The sequence below is a fragment of the Sminthopsis crassicaudata genome, chromosome 3, assembly GCF_048593235.1.
Source record: "Sminthopsis crassicaudata isolate SCR6 chromosome 3, ASM4859323v1, whole genome shotgun sequence".
In the NCBI taxonomy this organism is placed as follows: domain Eukaryota; kingdom Metazoa; phylum Chordata; class Mammalia; order Dasyuromorphia; family Dasyuridae; genus Sminthopsis; species Sminthopsis crassicaudata.
The window spans coordinates 13,002,112-13,029,104 of NC_133619.1; positions in this window are offsets into that span (position 1 = coordinate 13,002,112).

Consider the following 26,993-nt stretch of genomic DNA (forward strand, 5'->3'; position numbering starts at 1 on the left):
CTAAATTTTTAGGGACTCCAGAAAACAGGATTCTGTGACTTTCTTCATTTGTTCTCAACTTTAAATATCAAACAAAAGGATTTGTGTCTTATCCCAAAGGCAATGGCAAGGAAACTTCTGCCTAATAGACTATTCAGAAATCTTAAGCAAAATATCCTGAAATGATGCTCTATGACTAAATGTGTCCTAGAGACAATCCATGTAAAAAGGTCCCTGTGTAACCATAACCCACTTCTAGGCCTCTCAGTTTCCATTGTGATTAATGACTCATGGTGAAGCATCTGGTCTATGCAGGAAAAATTAGTGTGAATTTATTGCCTTAAAGTGTTCTTTCTAAACTGGATAATTACCTGGGGGCAGGGGTGCTGGTTTTGCTGGGAAGAGCTAATAGGCCGAAAGGTCAGGAAATCTGCAGAGTGGCTTGGGCTCTGCTCCCAATTTGCTTTTATTTTGACACTACTGACACGTCACTCCTCTTATCTGCTGAAGATGGGGCTTTTGAGTTTCTTTGTGCCCTGTAGGTCACAAAAATGATGTGGATGAGATAGCCCAGGCAAAGGGTTCTGGAGTCTGTGGACCACTGATGAACAATTGGTTGCACACTACAGCTTTGTGGTTTACAAAGTACTTTCCTTCCACCAGCTCCCTGAAGTAGGGAGGGCCAAATGGAGACGCTTAGGAAGTAGAACACCAAAAAATGATTGGCTGCCGCTGACACAAAACTAGGAATAAACAGAGCTAGAGCTTGAAGTTTTGACTGCCAGAGGGCTAACTTTTCTACTCCTCCATAGAGGGAAGGAAAAAATAAGGTACTACTAAGAGTCAATAGACTGGAATTGGAACCTCAATTTTCCTTCTTACCCTGTGTGACTTCAGGGAAGTTTCTGAACTCTTGTCTTTCTGTAAGATGAGGGCTCTAGACTAAAAAAGACAGCATGATATAATGAAAAGAGTACTCAATTTGAAGTCAGATCAGGATGCAAATCCTTTCTCTGTTTCTTCCTGGTTATTTGACTATTGTCCTTCATTGTCTCCTGATTTCAGGCCCAACACTCTGAATGAGCCACCAAACCACTTATTATATGTGTGACCTTTCCAAGTCACTGAGCTCTCTCAGCTTTAGTTTCCTCATTAGTAAATAAAGATATTAAACTAGCTGATTTCTGAGTCTTATGAGCCTCTGATCCTTTGCATAAAAAGGATCACATAACTACAAGGAGTCCTCCGGACAGCTGTGAGCCATTTGGAGACTTGATTTTCTTTAAAAATAAAAGCACAGATCATTTAAAGTACATATTTGTCTCTGCAGAGACCCCAGAGAGATGGAATTCATCATGTTTCCAAAGGGATGCTATAGCTCTTTCTTGAGGATGTGCCCAGGATGTAATACAGTATATTTTCAGAGGGGAGAAGAATTATTTGGCCTATAGAGGAGAGAAAATGCAGATGATTATTGGAAAAAATTATTTGGCCTAAAGAAGAGAGAAGATGCAGATGATTATTGGACAAAATTCAGATGGTGTATCAATGTGAAAGCAAAATCTTCAGTCAGAATGAGACATCTTTCCCAGCTATGGCCTCTCTACTTCACATAGCTACCGCCACAGTAGGTATCCTTGTCATCATCTCTTACTTAAATTATCACTTCAGCTTCCTAATTAACAGGGTGTCAAATTTAGATTCCTAAAGCATCGATTTGAACATTTCATTCCCCTACTCAAAATTCTGTAGTAGCTCCATGTTGCCTCTGGGAAAGTACACAAAATCTTCAGTCTAGAATTGAATGTCCTTCAGAAAATGATTCCCCACGTGCCTTTCCGGTCTGATATTTCATTACTCCCCTTCTCTAGCTTCTGTTCCAGTGAAACCAATCTATCAGCTGTTCTCCTTACAGGAAATTTCATCTCCACATTCTACATCAATGCAAGGGTCTGTATTCACTACTGTGGTTGCACGTTTGTTTTGTTTATTTTTCTAACCACATGTAGAATTTCCTTCATGTAAAATCTTCCACTTCCAATGCCGATTGGAGACTGTTCTGCAATTTATTGACTTGAAAATTTGCACATAGTAGGTTTGTAATAAAGGATTGTTTAGAATAAAGAAAATATGATCCGTCTCACAATTTTACCACTACAAAAGTCCCAGCACACTCTCTTGGTTTATTCTTAACAAGTACAATCACTAGAAAGTCAATCTGGCATTCTTACTCAATAATTCTACCAGCATGTGTTGTTTCCTTTGATCAACATTGTTAGGCAGAGCTCATAAACACACATGAAATCCTCCCTCAGCCAACAGTTTCCTTAAGCTGGCTTAGACTGGGTAATTGCACAGCTCACTAGCACTCTCCGGTGTCCAGCTCAGCATAATGCTGCCAGGCATTCCATGATTGGCTTTTTAAAATGGGTCTAATGACATTAATTTGCCAAGAAAATGTAGTGTTGTGTCTGTCCACTCTTTCCTCTCTCCACCAAAGAAAAGAAAAGGGGGTAGGTGGGGTTGGTGGACAAGTCTGGTCTCTTCACAAGAGCTTTCTGCCAAAGGAGGATGCCCCCCTTGTACCCATCACCAAAGTGCTGAAATGCTGCGGGCCTTCTCATGTCCATTAGTCTGTTTAGTTATAGAGAAAGGCTGGCAAAGGGAAGAATGTTGTGAAGGTTTTAGCTCAGATAAGTAGAAGCCAATAATAAAAACAAGGGCTTTTGTTCTCAGATATGGGTATTTAATTTACAAACATGCTTGCCTTCATTAATGTTTGCAGGATTACAGGTCTCTCTCTCCTGCCCTCCCTTGCTTCCTTCTTTCCTTTCTTCTTTCCTTCCTCTCTCCCTCCCTCCCTTCCTCCCTCTTTCCCTACATCCCTTCCTTCCCTCATATGATATGGACTTAGGCCCTTTAATATTTTGGATGCTCTCTCAAAGTGTTCTCCAACTTATATCCAACTTACTAAGAAATAAGTGGCAGCCAGAATTAAGCTCAGTTCTCCAGAAGTGGTCCAACAAGAGCAGTAGAAGCTATGCTTTCAATGTTACCTAAGATTGCACTTTATTTTTTTATTCCTAAAAAATTACATTTAAGTATATGACAAAGGGAGGAAAGGAGGAAGGGAGAAAGGGAGGGGGGAAGGGAGAAAGGGAGGGAGGGAGGGAGAAAAGGAGGAAGGGAGGGAGAAAGGAAGGAAGGAAGGAAGGAAGGAAGGAAGGAAGGAAGGAAGGAAGGAAGGAAGGAAGGAAGGAAGGAAGGAAGGGAGGGAAGGAAGGATTAATTGTGCTAAGTCTTTGACAAATATGATCTCATTTAATTTTCACAACAACCCTGAGAAATAGGGGCTATTGTGATCCTTATTTTATAGCTGAAGATATTAAGGAAGATAGAAGTAGAGTGTCTAGCTCAGAGTCAGCAATTATCAGAGACTAAGCTCAGATTTGAGCTCAGATATTGATTCCAAGCCCAGCACTCTCTCCACTCCACCACATAGCTGCCTGAAAAAGTCCTGGAGATAGTTGCAACTTTGTGATCTTCAAAGGCTGGAATAGCAAGACATTAAAAGGGGCCAAGTCTATGCCAACCATGCAAAGAGTGACTGGGCTCCTGTGTAGTGATGAATTGACCTCTTTTGGTCAACACAATAAGCCCTTTAAGCATTAAAAATCCATTTCCATTTAATTCAGTCCATGTTTTTATTGTCATATGGAGAGGTGTCCAGTTTTCTTGCTCAATACAAGTTTAGTTCTGTTTTTATTTTTAATTGTAACCTTTTTTTTTTCTTGAGGCTGGGGTTAAGTGACTTGCCCAGGGTCACACAGCTAGGAAGTGTTAAGTGTCTGAGATCACATTTGAACTCCGGTCCTCCTGAATTCAAGGCTGGTGCTCTATCCACTGCGCCAGATAGCTGCCACAATTGTAATCTTTTTTCATGCTTACTTTAATAAACTCAAGTAAAACTTTTTTTGTAATCTCATTTTTCCCCATTCGAGAATCTTTACAAAATCATTCACTCATTATTTGTTTGAAAATTCTCCATCTACAGTTCCCATTTGCAAGGAATACTAAATTACTGCAGCCGCTCCTTTCTCTTTCTTTCCTCTAGAACAAGGATTCTTACCCTTTTTTGTGTCAACTCCATGACATTCTGGTCAAGCTTACAAACCTTTTTCTCAAAATAATGCTTTGAAATGCATAAAACAAAATTCATATGATTACAAAAGAAATAAATTACATTGAAATGCACTTATCATATAAAAAAGAAAGAAAAACAAGTTCATGGACCCTTGATCAAAAATTCCAACTCTAGAGCAATTCTGTCTGATGCTTTTCTTAATTCCAGCTGATTCCTATCTTTCCTCCTTCCTCTTCCTTCAGGAACAAAGTATCCTTAAATATTATGGTACCTTCAACTGAATAGTAGACTTATCTCCTCCTTCCACTGAAAAAAAGGAATTATTACCTGGGCTTTTTCTTGCATTAGGGTTGGTTTACCTCCTTTTCATTTCATCTGCTAAGTTTATGTTTCAAATAATATGCTATAAATCACTTATTTTGTTAATTCTGTTGTTTGTTATTCTGTTTTCCTAGAACAATATGCTTAGTTTTGCAAGATGTTATATTCATGTATTATTTTCCTTTGCTTTTTATTATGTTTTTCATAGATTTGGGAAAAGAGGCCTTAAAATTATTTAATCTCATTATTTTAGACACAGAAACTAACTTTATTGAGGGTGTTAAGGCATTTACTAATATATATTTAATAGAAAAATGTGGGATTTGAATTCAAGATTTATAACACTAAATTTAGTAATTTCCCACTTTCCTTTGCATTTACAATCAGTTAATTGTCTTGGGCAATTTGAATTGATTATCTTGGTGATATCACTAATTCTTGTCTATTAATTTTCAAGATTCTCTTTTATTCTGAAGTAGGTAATTTGGTCACTATATTTCCAGGTTTATTAAATTTAATATTCCTCTCTATTAGTATCCTGTGGATTTCATAAAACTGAATTTACAACAATTCCATTCACATTTCTGGCAGTCTAATTGTAGTTATTAAAATGCAACTTCCTCTTCTAGGCTTGTTCTTACTTTCTTTTATCCCATGATATTTCTTCATTGCATTTGAATTTTTTTTTTTTGGTTACTCAATTCTTTAGTCACACTTCTGGGTTTCCTATAAGATTTTATTTGCATAATCAGTTCCAATTGATCAGTAATGAACAGAACCCAAAGAAAGAATACTAGGAAATGAGTGTAGACCACAACACAGCATTTCCACTCTTTCTGTTATTATTTGCTTGCATTTTTGTTTTTTTTTTCCCCAGGTTATTTTTACCTTCTTTCTAAATCTGATTTTTCTTGTATAGCAAGACAACTGTATAAATATGTATACATATATTGTATTTAACATATACTTTAACATATTTAACATGTATGGGACTACCTGCCATCTAGGAGAATGGGTGGAGAGAAGGAGGGGAAAAGTTGAAACAGAAGTTTTTGCAAGGGTCAATGTTGAACAATTACCTATGCATAAGTTTTGTCAATAAAAAGCTATAATAATAAAGATTTTATTTGCATGATTTTTTTCCTTTCCTCATTTAGCATGATAGTAAAGGTGGTGGTAGTAACAGCAGCAGTAGTAATAATAGTAGCAGCAGCAGCAGCAGTAGTACTAGTAGTAGTAGTAGTAGTAGTAGTAGTAGCAGCAGCAGCAGCAGCAGCAATTATTGTTGCTGTTGTTTGTTTGTTTGCTGTTGTTGTTATATTCCATTGATACATTTCAGGCAAGGAGGACAACTTTGTACAAAGATATAGAAATGGCAGATAGTGTCATATATTCCATATATGAAGAATTGTAAAAAATCATTTGTTCTGATCTAAACAATTTATGAAAAAGGGGGAAAATATAGTAAAGTTAAAATCAGATTGAGAAGAGTTTGAAGGCCAAAGTTACATTTGATCATAAAGTTGATAAAGAATCACTCAAGTTTATTGACTAGGACAGTGACAGGATAGCTATATGAAGGATATATTGAAGAAGAAAGACAATTAAGGCAGAAAGATGAGTTAGGATGTAGAAATAAGCTCAGTTAAATTCTTTAAAATGATCATTTCTTCTTTGTATAAGTCTTAAAATTATTTCAGATAAGTTATGAGAGGTAAGAGAAGTCATTATTTAGAGAATGAGATTTTGAGAATAACAATTATTTTTCTGTATCTCTCAGGGTAGTTCTCATATTGTTATTCCTGACTAATAAATCTGAATGATTCTGGGCCCTTTTTCTACTATACTGGTGCCTAAAACAAGAGGAATTTTCCTAAAAATAAAATAAGAACATCAAAAACCTTTTTTTGCTATGGAACATCACCCAGGGGTGCTAGTCAATGGTTTCTTTGAGAACTTTCTTTATGGATGGATATTTTGGTTTCAAGAAAAGTTTAAAATTTTCCATCTTAGATGCATGATGCAACAATGAATCATAGTCTGTAGTGCCTTTCTTAAGATTGAAGGGAATGTAGTCTATTGGCTGGAGAAAAATGGAGGAAGGAACTGGATTCTATTCCTAGCACTACCACTGACTCAGAGAATATCTTTGGGCAGCTCCATTAGGCTCTCCCTGAGCTGGTATTTCTGGCCATAAAATCATAATGATTGTATTTTCCTATTTCAGTAAAATCTGCTGGAGGCTAATGAACACTGACAGAAACAAGCAGGCTTATGATGGTAATCAATTTCCTTGCAACTCAGAAAGTAGCAGGTCACCAATTCTTGTCATTTCTCCATTCCGCACCATTCCCCTGACATAAACTGCCTAGACTAGCCAGGCAGGTTTCTTCATAGGTCCATTGCCTTTCTAATCTTGTTTATTTCTGTCTCTGTAGTTTTACTTCTATGGTATGTACTCACCTTTCTTCATATGATACTTACTCTATTCCAATTCAAATCAGGCAGTCAATAGTATCAGATTTGGATGGAAGGGAGGGGGGCAAAGGAAGGAAGGGAAGGAGGGAGGGAAAAGAAGGAAAGAAGGGAGGGAAGGAAGAAGGGAGGAAGGAAAGAAGAGGGGGAGAGAAAGAGGAAAGAAAGGAGGAGGAAAGAAAGGAGGAGGAAGGGAGGGAAGAAGGGGGGGAGGAAGGAGAGAGGGAAAAAGGGAGGGAGGGAAGGAAGGAAGAAGGAAGGAACAGAGGGAGGGAAGGAAAAAAGGGAGGGAGGGAAGGAGGGAGGAAAAAGAGAGGGAAGGAGGGAGGGAAGGTGGGAGAAAAGGAGGGAGGGAGAAAGGGAGAGGGAAGGAGGGAAGGAGGAAGGGAAGCAGGAAGGGAAGGAGGGAGGGAGAAAAGGAGGGACAGAAAAATGGAAGGAGGAAGGGAAGAAGGGAGGGAAAGAGGGAGGGAGAGAAAAAGGAAGGGAGGGAGGGAAGGAGGGAGGAAAGGAAGAAGGGAGGGAAAGAGGGAGGGAGAGAAAAAGGAAGGGAGGGAGGGAAGGAGGGAGGAAAGGAAGAAGGGAGGAAGGAAGGGAGGGAGGGAAGGAGGAAGGGAGGGGGAAAAAGGAGGGAAAAAGGGAAGGAGGGAGGGAGAGAAGGAGGGAAGGAAGGAAGGGAGGGAAGGAAGAAAAAATTATTAAGCACTTGCTATATGCTAGGTACTGCACTAAGTGATTTACAAATATTATATCATTTAATACTCACAAAAACTTTGGGAGTTTTTACCTTTATATTTTACAGCTGAACAAATTGAGGCAAAGGGTAGATGGTCACATAACTAGTAAATGTGTGAGACTAGATTTAAACTCAGATCTTCCTGACTATCAGGCACTGAATCTATCTGCCTATGGTTTAGAATCAAAGGATTTTGCCTGACTCTGCCATTTATTACCTATATAACCATAAACAAGTCACTTGGGTTTTTTGGGACTTAGTTTGTCATCTACAAAATCTAGCTGACTTCCAACTTCTAATTTCCTTTTCATCCCTAAATTCCATAAATGAAAAATTAGAAGAAAAAGATATTATTATTATTATTACACATTTATTATACATCAGTCATGATGACTGTGACATGATGGTGATTCAAATACAATGGAGAGAAATAACTTGTTATTAAAAATTTCTGTTATTATCATTTATATATCATCTGGGTACAAGTCAGGCACTATGCTAAGTGCTTTACAAATATTATCTTCATGATAAATGTTGGAGACATGGGAAAACTGGGACATCAATGCATTGTTGATAGAGTTGTGAACTGACAGCCATTGTGGAGAGCAGTTTGGAACTAATGCTCAAAGGGCTATAAAACTGTGTTTACTCTTTGACCCAGTAATGTCACTACTGGGTATGTATCCCAAAGAGATTATAAAAGGGAGAAAAGGATCCATCCATACAAAAATGTTTGTGGCAGCCCTCAATTGGAAATTGAGTGGATGCCCATCAATTGGACGATGGCTGAATAAATTAGGATATATGAATGTAATGGAATACTATAGTTCTATAAGAAATGATGGGCAGACTGATTTAAGCAAAGCCTGGAGGGACTTACATAAATTAATTCTAAGGGAAGTGAACAGAACCAGGAGAATATCGTACACAGGAATAACAAAATTATGTGATGATTAACTATGACAGACTTAGCTCTTCTCAGCAATGTGGTGATCTAAGACTATCCCAATAGATTTGGGATGGAAAATGTCACACTCATTCAGAGGAAGAACTATGGAGATTGAATTCAGATCAAAGCATACTATTTTTACCTTGGGGGGTTGCTTTATTTGCTTTTCTTTTGCATGATTTTCCCCCTTTCACTGATTTTTCTTTCAGAGCATGACAAATATGGAAATATGTTTTAAATATTTGGACATGTGTATTCTATATCAGAGTATTTTGCTGGCTTAAGGAGGGAGGAAGGTAAGAAAGGAGAGAAAAAAAATGGAACACAAAGTCTTACAAAATGAATGTTGAAAACTATCTTTACGTGTGATTGGAAAAATAAAATAATATTGGAGAAAAGATTATCTTATTTAATTTTCCCAAAAATCCTGGAAGGTAGTTACTATGATTTTATCCATTTTAGAGTTGACACAAGCACACATTGAATGAATTCCTCAAAGTCACATGACTTGTAAGTATATGAGGCCTGATTTGAATTTGGTCCCTTGATGTGCTCTGTTCAGAACCAGTGGTAAGATTGGTTGAACTGCCATTTGCAACCCAATAAAGGGAAAACAGGGCAAGGATGAAGGATAAAGAAGGCAGGATTTGAGAAGATGAATCTCACTATATGTCGGGAACTTTTCTAACTGTCAGGAGATCAAAGGAGAACAAAAACAGTCCCTACCCTCAAGGAGCTTACCTTATACAATATGGACTTAAACCGCCTTCTACATACATAGTAGGGAATGGAGGATCTTAAAAATAGGAGTTTTACTATGGCTATAGTTGGCAGTGTTACTAGAAAGCCTCCAGTAGAAGGTTTGAACTAAGAAGTGAAGGAAATCAAGGATTTTAAAATTGAGAGATGAGGAGGGAGGTTATTCCAGACTTGAGGAAACAACCAACATAAAGGTCCCAAGTAGTTTAATAGGTCTCAGCTTTGCGCCTTCTTTATCTGTACAAGGCACTGTACAAGTTTTGGGGGATAGAAAGACAAGAATCAAGTAACTCGACATCAAGGAGCATAATTTGTACCGGAATACAAATTTACCCCTTTCAGACTACATTCCCATTGACAATGAAGATGAATTTCATCAACACTTTTTCCCCTAAACACTTTTTTGTTTTTATTTCATTTTTATAAAGGGAAACAATCAATGTTAGCTGTAGTGAACATGAAAATCTCAAGACATTTGAAAATATGTGACCAGAATTGGTTTTGTCTTGTACTGGTAAACCTATCTCAACAAGCTCTAGAGACTCCATCCTGACCCAAGAAGCAACGGCTGCTCCTGCAGATTCTATTTCTTGTTGGCTGAAATTACTTATCTGTTCATCTTAATACCAAAGACTTCTAAACTGTATTGACTACAATGGCATCTATTAGTGGAGATGGATTCATCATTCTTAGTTCTTTTTATTTTTTTTCCTGAGGAGAACTTTTTTTTCCCTTTTATTTATTTATTTATTTATTTATTTTCCCCTGAGGCTGGGGTTAAGTGACTTGCCCAGGGTCACACAGCTAGAAATGTTAAGTGTCTGAGACCAGATCTGAACTCGGGTCCTCCTGAATTCAGGGCTGGTGCTCTATCCACTGCGCCATCTAGCTGCCCCCCCTTTTTTTTTCCTTTTAAACAAAGCAAAAATTCCTTTTCCTCTTGCAATATGACAACAGGAAAAGCCCTACTTGGCTATGAGATGTGAATAGAACATTTATCTTGGAACAAAAAGCTACTCCCCACACATACCCAAACTGAAGCCTTTTTCCCTTCTTTTTTATCCCATATACTAATGGAATCAGGTTGCCATTTCCTCTTAAAAATTGATTTTGTCACTGAGCAAGCTGCCTGGAGCAGCAGCATCTGGGTGGCAAGGTCTTATCTGTTTGGAAATTAATTATGAAAGAACTTGAAATGATATGAAATGTATTTCTCTGCTTTAATATAAATAGGAGAGAGATATCACAAAATAGAGATAATGCAGTCAAGAGTTTCTGCAAATTTTCCTTTTAAAGGCAATACCTTTCTACTATATACTTAGCATTGTGTTTGTCAAACTTAACTGGGATGTTATCTTCAATGATAAAAAGAACTGTTTGGAAAGTATCAGATGAATTGCTTTGCTTTTATTTTACTGATTCACTCAATTTCATTTTTTTAATTAAGTCTTTGCCTTCATTTCATACAATAAAGTTGTAGAATACTCAATCTAGACACGAAATGAGATGGAATTTCACCCAGGGTACTCACATGCCTTGGTTTACTCAGGCTCAATAGATCATTAGGAATATTTTATTAATGATTATATTTTATATGATTTATATGATTAGATTTTAATGAAATATCATGCTCACACTACACTGAATTGTTTATCAATTTAGAGGCTAGGGGTAGTTTCCACTCATCCTAGCCAAAATTTCTACCCCAAGTTCAAGGTACTTTATAAGACCACATCCTTTCAAAACCAAAGCTCATGAGCCCCTTATGGTATATATTTTTCTCATCAACCAGAGGACACAATGAGTTCACAAAGCAAAGGATTTAAAGAAATACCAGAAATTTTTGCAAAAGAATGTATCTCTCATCCCCAAATTATTGGACATATTCTTCCACAATTGTGTATGCCTTTTTTGGGGGGGAATAAACATGACTAGACTTCATACATAAAAGCACAGACTTCTAGCCCAGATGTGGCCAGTGCATACACAGAACTCACTCCTCCAATACTATGGGCCCATATATTTCTTCTGGTAGCCTCCTGCCTTCTTGATTCAGGCTTAGTGCCAGACATCCTGCTTCAGTGGCCTCTGCTGCTTTCATAGTGCTGCTGTTCTGAATCTCCTCCATCCATTGTTCTATTCTTCCTGAGGTGTCTCAATTGGGCACATTGCTCTACTAGGCCTTCCTGGTTCTAGTTTAAAATTGATCTAGGAGCAAATGGCTGGCTGTTCTCTGTTGGGCATTGCCTCTTGAAACATTACCATATTATATTATATCCTAATATTTTAGGGTTCCTCCTTTCAGAGTCACTCACATTAATCGAGCTTTAGGCTTCTAATGCCTAGAACCTCTCTCCATTAAATGAAAGCTCATGGTCCTTTAATTGTAGCAGAAAAGCCAGGCAGAGAACACCCAGATTATGATCAAATCTTTTCTGTTCAACCCTTTAGGCCTCTTACAAATAATTATGTAAAGCAGGGTTAAATACTTCAATATCTCATTTGACTTCATGCAAATGAACGTGTGCTGAAACAAAAGGCAAACTAAGGGGGAAAGGTTGTTGTTTGTAGCCCATAAGTCTGTTTTAATTATTGTATGCCTGAGTGCAGCGAAAACTGATTGTTTCGGTATTATATTTTGGCCAAGAAGAAAACCTTAAGTTTTTTTTAATTTTCCCTCAAAATAGGAGGAATGATTTGTATAGCACCTACTGTGTGCCAGGTAATGTCTAGGCACTGTACAATTGATGTTGGGATGGGATGTTGAGAACAACATCTAGATTTTGGACCTGGGACACTAGGATGGATAACAGTGCTCTCAGCAGTAATAGGGAACTTCTGAAGAAAAAGGTGGAAAAGATGAGTCAGTTTTGGGAATATATAAGTCTATTTATTGCACATATGTCTGAAAGATGTTTGGAGATGCAAAATTTGAAGGACAACAAAGAAGTTGGGATAAGATAGGCAGATTTGAGAATCCTCAAATATAGACAGTAATTAAATCTATGGGAGCTAATGAGATCACTAAGTATAGAGGGAGGACAGAAGAGGACCAGAATGGAAGACTAAAGAATCTCTATGTTTAGAGGGCTGGGATCTGGAAAAGATCCAGCAAAGGAGACTGAGAAGAAACTATCAGATAAGAAGAAAGACATCCAGGAGAGAGGGTATTTTCTGAAAAACACACTTAGATCTTTCCCATGCTCAAGGCTGCAGAGAGCTCAAGGAGAATGAGGACAGAAAAAGCTACTGGATTTACGATTTGAAAACCATTAGTAACCTTAGCAAAAATAGTTTGAGATGAAAATGGCAGCCAGATTCTTTAGAGTGAGAGGAGAGAGAATAGGTCGCCTTTTCAAGTTTAGCCACAAAGGGCATAAAAGATACAGAACAACAGTGATGATGGAAAGTGCAAATAAAGATTTTTTGAGTATGGGAGAGGTATCAGTACATTTGTAGGCAATAAAGAAAGAGTTAGCTGTTGTTATTCAGTCATTTCAGTTGTGCCAGACCCTTCATGATTATTTTTGGGATTTCTTCACAAAGATATTGAAGGGGTGCCATTTCCTTATCCAGATCATTTTTTTAAACAATTGAGGAAATTGAACCAAGCAGGATTGAGTTACTTGTCCAATATCACACAGTTAATAAGTGTCTAAGGATAGATTTGAACTCAGGGCTTCCTGACTCCAGGACTCATGCTCTATCCACTGAGTCACATAGGTTCCCCCAAAGGAGTCAATAGACAATAACAGATTGAATACAACGGGATGAGAATGTCAGAGAAGACAGTCTTTGGAGGAGATGGGATCTGTTGATCAGGATGGGATGGGGTCAGTAGGACTTTACCTTGGAAAGGAATATATCCAACCCTTTGTATAAGAAAGGGGTGAAGGAAGAAAAAGTGACAGAAGATATATGAGTGATTATCAGATGAGAAAAAGAAAAGAAAGAAGAAACAATAAAATACCCTAAGCAAAGGACAGATTCTGTGACATTGGACAAGTTATTGTTATTATTATTATTGTTATTATTATTATTATTGTTATTTTTATTATTCCTTTTGAATTAATATAGCAATAACATATTTCATTAAGACTTAGAAAGTGCTTTACAGATTTTGTCTGTATAACCTCAGAGGTATGTGATATTATTATCCCTATTTCATAGATGAGAAAACTGAGGCATACAAAGGTTAAGCTATTTTCTCAGTGTCTGAGATTGGATCTAGTATATTTCTAAGTATGCAAAGCTTTCATTGGCCCATCTGTGAAATGATAGTGTTGGCAGCCATTGTCCCTTCCTTCCTTCAGCCTTTGACTTTTTTTGGCCAAAGATTCCACTATGATTTTGTGAGGCTTTTTAATGAGAGAAAAATATGCTGAAAAAATAATTATTTAAATAGGAATTCAATGTGTACAGTGGAAAGAGGATAGGTTTTGGAATCAGAAAATGTGGATTCCTAGCTATATGACTATTAGCAAATTATTTAGTCTTTCTGAATCTGTATTCTCATCTGTGAAATGAGGATCGTGACTATAAGCCCTCATAAGTCCTACCTATAAGCCCATGATCATAATGTTGAATTCTTTTTACAATGGTATATAACCCCAAGAACAATGCCATTAGATTATATTTTAAATTACATCAAGTATTGCTTGGAAATATGTTATATTCCATATAATTTACAACTCTGGTAGGAAAATTTAGGAAAGAAAAATAACTTCTTTGATCATATTATTCAGGGAAAAAACCTCTCTCCTTTACCTCATTATTGATTTTTATTTGAACTTTTGGTAAAAAGTATGATTTCTTTGGAAAGTATTTAAGTAAACTCTTCTGGTTTATTATAAGCTCTTTGAGAAAAACAGATTTTCTTAGTTAAAAATGATCAATACACAAAATATAAAATGAGACTGCAAGAATGTGTATAGCTAATGGTGCTATGCTAAGCTTCTTAAAGAAAAAAAAAAGGTGTTATCAAAATAATTGCTTTTCTTTGGGAAGAGCTACAAAAAATTAAACCGACCCAGATAAAAAATTTGGATGTTATCCAAGCCCTTGAGAAACCACACGTCATGTAACCCTTCCTCAGATTATGCATTTGATTAAAAAAAATGTTCATATTGGATTGGACAGCTACAATAACATTATTTCAGGATCACTGTTTCCCATAATTGAAATTGTGTAAACATGTTTGTGGTGGAGGACCTTATTTACCAAAGGTAAAAAATGTAATTATCAAATTGTGCTCAGACTTGAATCAGTATGCTAGTTCAGTGCTGAAAAGGGAATGTATGCGAAGCATCAACTTAAAAAAAAAAAAGGAAAGAAAGAAAAGAAAATGGGCTCCTCTTATGGTTTGAATATGAAAATAAAAATAAAAATAAAAGCATGATGCCATGAGTAGTAAGAATAGCATCAAGATGGGGTGCTTAAATAGAGAAAAATGGGCTGTGAAATGTTGACTTTTGATATGGAGAACAATAAATTGATTAAATAAGCATAAGAAGGTATTCCAATGTTTCTAAGTTTGGATGACATCATTGCAATCACCTTATTCTCATCTTTAGCCTTAATGACAGGATCAATCAATATCAGGGCATGACTCCAAAAGTGAGCCATGATTTCTTTTTCTTTTTCTTTTATTTATTTATTTATTTGTTTGTTTGTTTGTTTGTTTATTTGTTTGTTTGTTTGTTTGTTTGTTTGTTTGTTTGTTTATTTTTTTTTTTTTAAATTTTGGCTGAGGCGATTGGAGTTGTTACTTGTCTAGTAACACATGGACCCATGATTTCTTCTATGTTAACTCCCTTTGTCAATGCAGAATATAGTCAGGCTATGGCTTAGTAGATCATAGGACCATCATATCATAGTTGAAGATCAGCAGATCCAAACTTCCTTGTCCTGTCAACATCCCCGTTTCCCAGATGAAAAAAAAGAGGCCCAGAAGGGAGGGAGTCATTTGAGTAATAAGTAGCAGAACTCAACTTGGATTCAGATTTACTTACCTCCTAGAATTGAGAGGAGACTCAAAATAAGATACTTTTGAGGAACCCCTTTCTAAGTCAATTAACATTTATATGGTACTTTAAGGTTTGCAATATATTTTATGTATCTTGTTTCATTTCATCCTCTTTGTTATCCTGGGAAGTAGGTATTCCATTTTACAGATGAAGTAGTTGAGACTCAGAAAAGTTAAGTAGCTTGTCCGTCACACAGCTAGTAGGGGTCAGAAGCCATATTTGAACTCAAATCTTACTGGCTTTGAGTCCAGCACTCTATGCACGGAGCTGCCTTCGAACTTTAAAGCACTATAGAAAAATGGCAGTTATACTAATAGCAAATGGGAGCAGAATGTCCCTATCCGGCTCACCTTTTCCCCTGCTCATTTTCTTCTTATTTCTTTGCTCTTTCTATACTAGAAATTATCTCAGGCCTTAAACACCTTCAAACACTCACGCATTCAAGACCCAACAATTTCCAGCAGATTCTAATTGGCTTCTCCATTGTGGATTCTTCATCTGCCCACACAACCTACTTTGGCCCCTGATTATTTCTCTCCCTTACCACAATTTTATCTCAAATCAAGAACTCCATCAGGCCCCCAAATTATAAGGCATTTTGGAAACTTTGAGTCAGTATCAAATTATTTATGCACTCTGGGGCTGAACACATATCTTTTCGAAAACTCATTTTATTTCCCCAGGATTGAATATTCAATGGGTTTCTGCAGCAGCACTTTGCAATCAGACTGTACCTCTGTCTGGAGCTGCAGACTGTCTAGAATACTAAAGTCTTGGGAAGAGAAATCAGCAAAAATAAAACCACCAGTTCTCTGCCATCTTTGTCAGAGGCTTCCAAACATTGGGGGGAGATAGCCTCCTTTCCTTCCAGTTTCCTTTGAAATGCCTGAATACTGTATGTGGTTAGACTTGTCCATCTTTAAGTGATGTGTATGTGTGTATGGGTAATGTAGGTTGCTTTGAAAAGTTTTAAACTGCTAAAGATTTAAAAGTAGCAAGGCTTTTGAGATGGCGTGTGTGTGCATGTGTATGTCTCTGTCTCCCTTTCTGTCTCTTCTTGTATGTATATATGTGTGCTTGTATGTGTTGCATGTGTGCCTACATATATAGAGAGGTGTATGTATGTATATGTACATGAATTCACATATACACGTGTGTGTGTATATATGTGTGTGTGTATGCAGAAAAAATTAGCCTGCATGTTATATGTCTCCTACTCATATTTTTTTCCAAGAATAACTACAATATGTAGCTATTGTATGATTCTCATAAAAATTATATAAAGAAGAAAAAGCAGCCCCAAGAATCAGGACTTACTGAATTCCTTTTGATGATTTATTTAAAGAATCTTTCCATCAATTTGGCTCAGTTGGGTCACTTGCCCAACTTTTTCTTGGCCGGTTTTCATTCCTAATGCTTTTCACTGTCTTATGAACAGATTACGCTGATGATCTTTCACTTATTTCCTCTGTAATATTTTACAAGTTTGTTGTATTCTCTGGAAAATCCCTAGCACTAAATATCAGAGTATTCCCAGTTTTCACAGGAATAGACATACATGCTGAGCAGAAAATTCTCTTATTGATTTAGATTACTTAGATCAGACAATCTTCGAAGAATGTTGCTAGATTAAAGGAACAGGAATTCTGACAAAATTCTAGAACTAATTATTAAATAGTTGGCTAATGAACATTTAGAAAGGAAGAAAGTAATTATTAAAATTTAGTCTGGGTTCATTAAGAACAAGCCATAACGTCCCCAAGAAGAGAAAAAGAAAGGAGTCAATGTTGGGGAATCTAAGGCAAGATGACGCAGTATAAATTAATATTGGATCAATGAATTTGCCTTACAATTCTAAAAATATTCATACACTTTTGAATCAGAGATTCTATTGTTAGAATAAATCTCCAAAAGATCAATAATAAAATGAAAATACCAAAATAGCAAAATAGCAAAAATAAAATTTATGTCCATTGGTAAGAAAACATTTTTTTCCCTTAAGTCATGATAAAACTAGGTGAATAGAGGATTAGACCTGGAGTCAGGAAGACTTCAAGTTAAACACTAAGTAGCTATATGACCCTGGACAAATCACTTAACTTCTCAGTGCCCCAGTTTCCTCATTTGTAAAAGAAGATAATAATAATAATTACTATTCTACCCCCAAAGAAAGATACTATTTGTTTGGTGCCTTTTAAATCTGAAAGTTAGTTATTATTATTAATAATATTATCCTATAAGAAATTAATCTGACAAATAGAGAAGCATGGGAAGACAACTTAATTGATGCAATTCAGATGAATAAAAATCAATAAGCAGAATTACTATACGAATGTAGATTAAAAGAAAAATCACAACAAGAATTTGAAACTAAATGCTGCTGAAATGAAAATGACCAAGTTTGAACCCAAAGAAGAACCATGAGATGGCACTAGCCTCCCTTCTTTGCAGAAATGGGAATTGTAGAAATAGAACCCATAGATAATGTCAGACATTTATGATATTTGGTTTGTTTTTCTCAGCTGTTGTTTTTTTCCTCTTTAATTTTGTTATAAAGAATGACTCAGAGAAGGAGTAAGAAGGTATATACTCTATAAAATATAGATGATTTTTTTAAAATTCCAATAAAAATAAAGGAATGAGTTAAGATAGACTAACTTCACTTCTTTTTGATCTAGGTTATTATAATAGAAGAGTAAGGGAATTTTTTAAATAGGGTATACCTTAAAAGGCATTTGCAAATATCCCATTATAATATCTTGAGAAAAAGAGATTCTTGGAGAAGAGGAAAGAGCCCACTGAATCAGAGTTAGATGAAATCTTTACTCTGTCACTGACTACTTGGGGGACCTTAGGCTAGTCATTCTAATTCTTTGTGCCTCAGTTTCCCATTTGTAAAATAAGAGGTTTGGAAGAGATAGTATTTCAAGCCCTAAATTTATTATCCTCTTATGAGGCAGCTATATGGCACAGTGCATAGGGTGCTGGGCCTGGAATAGGAATGTATTCAAATCCAGACTAGCTGTACTACTCTGGACAAGCCACAACTTCTTTGTGTCAGTTCCCTCTTTTATGAAGTAGATATAATAATATAATATAATATAATATAATAATTATTATATTTATATATAATGTATAATAATTATAATAATATATTGATATAATAATTATTATATTTATATAATGTATAATAATTATAATAATATATTAATATTATTAATATAATAATAGCATTTCCATGGTTGTTATGAAGATCAAATGAGATAATTATAAAGCACTCAACAAAGCACTAGGGAAATAGTCATCACTTTATAAATATTAGTTATTAGAAAGATAGATAATAAATAGAATTAGATAGAAAGGAGATAATACAGTTTAGAAGAGTTCAGAAATGTTAGAATAGCCAGACTCAAAGTGTGTTGATTGATGTTCACCTGCAGAGAATTCTTTAAGGCAGAGGCAAAGGATACTAGCAAACACTGGATCAGTTGTGTTTGGTATTTTAATCAATGACTTGGATAATGGTATAGATTGCATGATTATATCACATGTATAATATAAAGTTGGAAAAGAGAGTAAATATATTTAATAATTTGGAAAAAAGTATCTTGGATTCAAGCGCTAGTAGTAATTCATAGGGATGAATATCAAGTTCTGTTCTTGGGTTCAAGGAATTAGTTGCACAAAGACAGCATGAAAAGAGGTGTAAACAGATAATTTCTGTGAAAAAGACTTGGAAGCTAGTGGAAAAGAAATTTCATCAATGGTGTAAAGTAGCGATCAAAAGAAATAAGGGATATTTACAAGCTGGGATACATCTAGAGAAAAGGATCAGTATGCTTAAAAAAAATGCCTTGCAACCATACTATAAACAGATTAGTAAAAGGAATTAAGGATGGTTTGCCTGGAAAAGAGAAGACTTGGGGCAAGGGTATCTGGTGGACATTATAATAGACTTTTGATGTTTGAAAGCTGTCCTATGAAATAGGGATGATCCTGGTTCTCCTTAATCCCAAAGGGCTGATTAGAACAATTAAAAAAAAGTTAGAGGAAAGAATTCAAGTCTCTAAAATGAATAATTTCCAAAGTCCAAAATAAATGGGCCTCCTTGGGCTGTTGGTCAGCAATGTCTTCAATGCTGAAAGTATTCAAGTAGAGGCTGAATCATGCTTTGCTACAATTTCATAATTTGTTATAGATTTAGATTAGATCAGGGGTCCTTAAGTTGCCATTTGTAAATTTTTTGAATAAATGAATAATCAGTTTATCAGTGTGATTGTTTTCCTCTTCAATACTCTGAGTTTTATTCACTTAAAAACATATTCTGATAAGAGATCCAGATGGCAAAGGAGTTCAGAATCCAAAAAAGATTAAGATCTTCTAGACTGGATGACTATTGAGATTCTTTTCAACTCTAATACCCCATGATCAATGAATTGATGAATTATGAATTTAATTATTTATAGAAATCAGCATAGATATGCTACTTTTAAAATCATTATTCTATTAAAATTATTATTAGGCATTTAAGAAGTACTTCAGTCAGAATCTAATAGGAAGTGAAGAAAGTAGGATGGAGTGAGGCACAGTAGTGAACTAATGACCCAAATTTTTCTGTGTCCAACCTAAAAAAGTCACATTATAAGGAAGTCTTGGCTACAAATGAATGGCTCACTCGAAAATGAAATTTTACATGAGAGCATAGGCTATTTCCGTCTCCACCCTTTAAAGTCTTGCTCTTCCAAGTCTGATGTTCCAAAGCTCTAAAGCACCAGGGAGTTTTTAGAATTTGGCATAAATTTGCCAAGAAAAATAAAGATCCAAATTAGGAAAATATTTTGTCATTGTCTCCCTTTACTCCTTTATCTTACTGTTTTTTTAGAGTTTTTATTTCCTAAAAGTAAGGAACTTTTGGCATGGAAAGTCCTTCCAAAAATTTAACAAAGCATCTGTAATTTATAGTTTAAAGGATTTCTTAAGACATTGAAAAGTTAAATGCTTTCTCCATTATTACTTACACAGCTTGTATTTGTCAAAAGTGGGATTTGAATCCAGGTTTTTCTGATTCTGGGCAGCAAGGTAGTGCAGTGCCTGGAGTGCCAGTTCTGAAATCAGAAAGACTCATCTTTTGTGATTTCAAATCTGGTCTCAGATACTCAGGTCAGCTTTGTGACCCTGAGCAAGTCACTTAACCTTGTTTGCCTCAGTTTACTCATCTATAAAATGAGCTAGAGAAAGAAATGGAAAAATTATTCTATTATCTTTGCAAAGAAAATTCCAAATGGAGTCAGGAAGAGTCAGACATGAATGAAATACTGAACAAATTTCTTGACTAAATCTGGCCTTTTACATGCTACCTTTTTATACAATTCATGGGAATGGCAATTTCTCCAAATTGAATGTTCCTATGTCACCACCTATAAAAGTCATGCATCCAGTGAACTAAACTCCCAGCTGTATAAAGTACATTATCTGAAGTGCAGACTTCCCTAGTTTATTTCTCAGTGACATTATCATTTAAATAGTCCCTTCAAAAATGTCTTCCTCCCTCTGATGAACTTTAGCAATATCAAGTTCACTCATTTTCAATGTTTTCACACAAAATTATTGCACAACTATTTTTAGATAAAGAGAAGCATCAGTATGATAAATATTATATGCCAAATTAATAGGAGTTTTCCCAGCTCTTAAAAGTTATGGAGTAGATATAGGCAACGAAACCCAACTTTGGACATCATGCTAAAGAAAGAAAAGGATTTAAGAAGATTGGAAGATTTCACAGAAAACATATCATGCAAAAGTTCTTTCATTTCCTTACCAGTTAAAGTGTTTTTCATATAACTGAGTACTGCATTTTGTTTCTGCATCTATTATTATCATATGATTTTACATTGTTTTATTGTTATTTTTATTAATTTTGAACATTGATTTCCCAGTGTGGAACCAACCACACTTTCATTCTTGATAAATCCAATTAAGTAATGATCATAGGTTGAAGGATTTCTATAGTCTCTTTTTGCAATAAATCATGTAACAAAACACTACCAAAATTCACTGAGGCAAATTTCTGCATCAATATCCATTAATGATAATAGAATGTGGATCTTATTCTATGTTTTATTTCTCCCAAGTTTGGCTAGCTGCACCTGATTCTTTTCAGAAAATTTGGCAATATGATTTTCTTATAAATTCATTTGTTTGTTTCTTTGTTTACTTATTTATTCATTCATGTATTTATGTATTCATTTATTAGTTTTGAAATTAATGAGGTATCTTTGAAAAATATTTGATAAAATTCACTTGTAAAGTTTAATTATCTTCATTCCTATTCCCTTGGACATTAATTTATGGCTTCATTTCTTTTCCAGAGATTATTTACATTCATTCTTTCCTAAATTGTTAATAGGCATTTTTATATTTCTAAAACTATCCATCCTACTTTTTGTTCTTTTTACTCAGAATACAATTGGATATATTAAGGGTTTTTTTTTTTTTTATTTCCTGTTGGTTATAAATCCCCCTTTTCATTTTTAATCTTGGAAATTTGGTTTTCTTTGCCCTTTAAAAAATTAAACTCGCTAGTAGTTGTTCACTTTTTAATCTTAAAATTCAACTCTTAGCTATGTCTCAGAGATCAATGGGCTTTTTACCATATTTATCTTTCCCTTGATTTTATAATTATCTTCTTTAATGCTTATTTTTTCTTTGTTGTTTCCCTAATTAAATAGGTGCCCAATTCATCAGTTTTCTCATTTTCTCTTTGGTTAATGTGTTTTGAGATAAGCATTTTTCTCTAAAGTTTACTTTTGCTGCTTTTAAAAAATTTAATCACAACATCTCACTTTTATGCTTTTCAGCATAATTCATTTTCATTATTAATCTTTGATCTACTCATTCAGAATATCATTAATTTCAATTGATTCTTTACATTTTGTTCATTTTTCCTTTACTTAATTGTGATATGGCTTAGCCTATGAAGCATGTGTTCAATATTTCAACCTTCTTACATTTGAATCCTTTATATCCCATGATATTACATTTGTAAAGCTGTCAGGTCATACTGAAAAATATACTCCAAAATCCTCAATCTTAGTCCGTGAAATGTAAACTCATTATTTATTTATTGTTAATCTTTTTGTTTGATTGTCACATTAAAGACCTGTATCACTTACAAGTATAGTCTCACTATGTCTTTTTATATTTCAGTCAGCTTCTCTGTTGCTTTATATTTATAATTCTTTTATTCTTTTTTTTTTTTTTTTTTTTTTTTTTTGAGGCTGGGATTAAGTGACTTGCCCAGGGTCACACAGCTAGGAAGTGTTAAGTGTCTGAGACCAGATTTGAACTCGAGTCCTCCTGAATTCAAGGCTGGTGCTCTATCCACTTCGCCACCTAGCTGCCCCCTATATTTATAATTCTTAACAGTTTTTTCTGTCACAAACTTTTGGGAGTCTATTGAAATAATGAAAACCTTTGAAGAATAATGTTTCTAAAAGCACAAAATAAAATGCATAGGATTTATAAAAAATAAAAGATATCAAAATATAATTACCAAAGCTGTTTTTTTTTAAAGTTCATAGACCCCCAAGTTAAAAAAAAAAAAGTTAGAAGCTCTATCACTTACTGAGTATGTGCTATAACATGTTCCTCAGGATCTGGCAAAGTAGATTGTACAGATCAAAGAGAGGCAGTGGTGAAAAGTGAGATGCTTGTAAAGCATTCTACACCTTATGGATTATCTGAATATTTGAAAATATCAATTACATATGAAAAGGATGGAAAATCAATGACTTCTCCTGATCGCACTCCCCTTAAGATTCATTAATTGTCTACCTTTCCCAAAAAATATTCATTTGCATAGAACAAGCAGCAGGATTCAGAGGAAATGTGTTATAGGAGTAACCTAGATCTTAACCAGAAGCAATTGTTGAGGTAGAGAAGCAATCCCCTTTTCACTACTAGTCTGGAAGATCATAGATCTAAGTACTTGGACCCTGAGAGAGCAAAATCAGAGAGGAATCTAATAATTAGAGATATGAATCTCTGCCATTTCAGGAAGAACCAAATGGCACTCTAGTGGAAGGAGCACAGCAGGATCCAGATAAGTACTGAAAATTGCAGTTGCCCATCTATGAATGAGCTCAGGGAATCAACCCATCCAGCAGATATATCATGTACCTTGTAAAGATTCTATGGAAAAAGAACATGAGGTTCTGAAGATTGAGTTGCTTTGGCCACATTATTCCTACATCTGGATAACTAACTTTATACTTCAAGTTTGTGCCCAATCTTCTCATTACTATCTCCCACAGATTCAATGAATTACTCCTAATCCCACCTGGAGGTTCATAACTTCACTACCTTTGCTCCACTCACTCATTTATGTATTTGTAGAGACTCAGCATATATTTTGGGGAAAATATAACCTAGGATTGTGGAGAAATGGTTTATAATAATTATTCTTCCCAAAAACATTTAAGTAAATATTTTTCCTAAGAACTAAATAAATCTGCTGGAAGATTGTCAGTGGCAGAAATTTTGAGCTCCAGCATTAAGACTAGCTATCCACAAGGTTAACCCTTAAAAGAAAAAAAATTTACAAAGAAAATGAAGAAATTAAGTTAGGATTTCAAAATGGTATCAAGAGAGCAAATGTGAGGGTAAAATGCAGAGCAGTTGTTTCAGTGGTATCCAATTCTTTGTGATCTCATTTGGGGTTTTTTCTGGCAAAGATAGTGAAGTGGTTTATCATTTCTTTCTCCAGATTGTTTTACAGGTTAAATTAATTGCCCAGAGTCACATGGCTAATAAGTATCTGAAGCCAGATTTGAATTCATGGAAAAAAGTCTTACTGATTCCAAGCCAAGTGCCTCAGCTAGCTTCCCCAATAGGCCAGACTGAGGTATTATATATAATTAAGGTTATTATTTTACTACCCATACTTCCTTTTTTGAATCACTTGATGATAGTTGTTTGTTTGCTTACTCTTGCTTTATGTTTTTTTTAACTTTTAAGATATACATTATTTAGCAATTAAAAAAAAAAATTGAATCCCAAATTTTATCCCTTCTTGCAGCCATTCCCCTCTCCATTGAGAAAGCAAGAAATATTATATCACTTACACATGTGAATCACATAAAATATATTCTTTGATTAGCTGTGTTGCACAAAAAGAAGGAAAAAAAATAAGAAAAATAAACTAAGTGGAAAGAAGTTTCAGTCTGCATTCAGCATTCACTAGTTTTCTCTCTGGATATTACTATCATTTCCCTATTGATTTATCTAAAATCCTGATTACATTCTTGATTTTTATACATTCAACTAAAATATATTAATTTTAATCTAGCTCCTCACTTTTATGCTTTGAATCTATTTTATGTATATTTTCTGGGTGCTACTAATTTGTTTTCTATCACATTGCTTCAGTTTTATGGGTGAGATGAACTGATCAACACTTACTTAATCAGTGGTCCTCAAACTTTTTAAATAGGGGGCCAGTTCACTGTCCCTCAGACTGTTGGGGGGCCGGACTATAGGAAAAACAAAAGCTCCCACTCTGTCTCTGCCCCTCAGCCCATTTGCCATAACTCGACTGGCCTCATAAACATCCTCAGCAGGCTGCATCTGGCTTGGGCTGTAGTTTGAGAACCCCTGCTTAAGATTATCATTGTTGTTTGTTTTTCCTCTAGGCAATTCTGTTATTTTATATCTATATGTCTATATCTATACACATATACATATATATGTGTATGTGTATATATACTCTTTTGTGTGTGTGTGTGTGTGTGTGTGTGTGTGTGTGTGTGTGTGTGTGTGTGTAGATATATTCTTAGCTAGGTGGGGCAATAGATAGCGTACTAGACCTGAAGTCAGGAAGACAACAGAAAATCCATCCTCTGCCACTCACTTAGCTGGAACTAGCAAGTCATTTAACTTCTGTATGCCTCAGTTTCTTCATTTCTAAAATGGAAATAATAATAACATTTATGTCTAATGTTGTGAGGATCAGCTAAGATATTTCCAAAATGCTTAATGCAATAGTAAATGCTTTATGCATAGTAAAGCATTTAATAAGTACTTGTTCCCCTTCTTCCTCTCTTGCTTCCACCTTCACCATGTTGCTTCCCTTGCTAAATGTGACATTACTTTTCAAAAGCAATAACTATGACTTTTTAGGAAAAATGACATCAAAAGATGCTCAGTGGAGGAAAAATCCTAGATTTCTTTTATTAGTAAATTTTTTATTTGATTTTTTTAATTTCCATTTTATAATGAAAAAATTTTTTTCAAAAAATGCCTTTTATTATTTTTTTATTTTTTAAGAATGCTTTTAACAAAGAGAGAGAGAGAGATACATTGTCTTAAACAGTACAAATTCAAAATATCTCAACCTGACAAAAGAAAATCATAAAAAGGAACCCAAAAAGCCAATATGATGTCATTTCCCCTACCATGCACTATTGATTTGGGGAGTACTTTTTTCACGATGAAAGTGGAAGGTTATTTATATCAGCAAAGAAACCCTCTTCATTAAATTCCAATCTTAATGAAAGGTGAAAAGCATGGCAGTTATCACTAGAGGGAGCTGGTTTTACATAAAATTAGAGAAACCTGCTATATAAAGGGGAAGAAAAAGAATATTGGGTTCTTATTTTCTAAATTCATGTCAAAATTCCATTTTCGACACATCCTCTTCTTCTTTTAAGGGATGTTAGTTGATGAATAATGAGCATACAGTCAAGCAAAACAAATACAAATAGGTTTGCATTAGTGCTCACAAACATGTATATGGATATGTGTGTATATATATGTGTGTGTGTTGTGTGTGTATATATATATCTGCAATGCTGTATATGTATATATTCATGATTTCATTTTTTCTTTTTATTTGAGATCATCTAGTCTAGCTTCTTCATTTTTAGTACAGATGGGAAAACTGAGGCTTAGAGACCTTAAGCAACAGTACCTTCAATTTAACAAGTATTTATTAAGTACCTAGCATATGCAAGGTGCTATGTTCCTATTGGGATAACAAACAAACAAAATTAGGTCTTATTCTAAGAATCTAACACTCTACTGGAGGCAAGAGGGAAGGAAAAAGAATCAGAACAACCTTTTAACAAAATACTTAAAGTCATTTGAGACATGGCAATGCAAGGCTACTCTTGATTTTTTCCCTCAAATTTAGTTTACTATTAATTTTTGATCTTTCCTCCAGTAGAGCATAAGCTTCCTAGGATGGGGTCCTCCTCCCCCAACTTTATATAACCTGACCCCCTATTCCCATCCTTTTAGGAAGTAACCTAAAATCCACAATCCACTGGGATTCTTCATCTTTTTCATCCTTTTTCATTGGTGTTGAGAAGAATCTCACCAAGTGAAGTAGAGCTGACTATTCATAAGATTTTGACAAGTTGGTCCTTGCCAGCTAAAATCATTTCTGGTAAAATCATTTATCTGGTAAGATGAAGAACCTCCAGGTTTTACTTTGTACTTGCCACTGCAGCTTGCCATCTATCTTTTTTCTTATGTCTTCTAGATCTTTCAGGCACTGCCATGTGATCTTCCACTGAGCCTAACGTGGCACAGAGGTCTGTCTAGAGG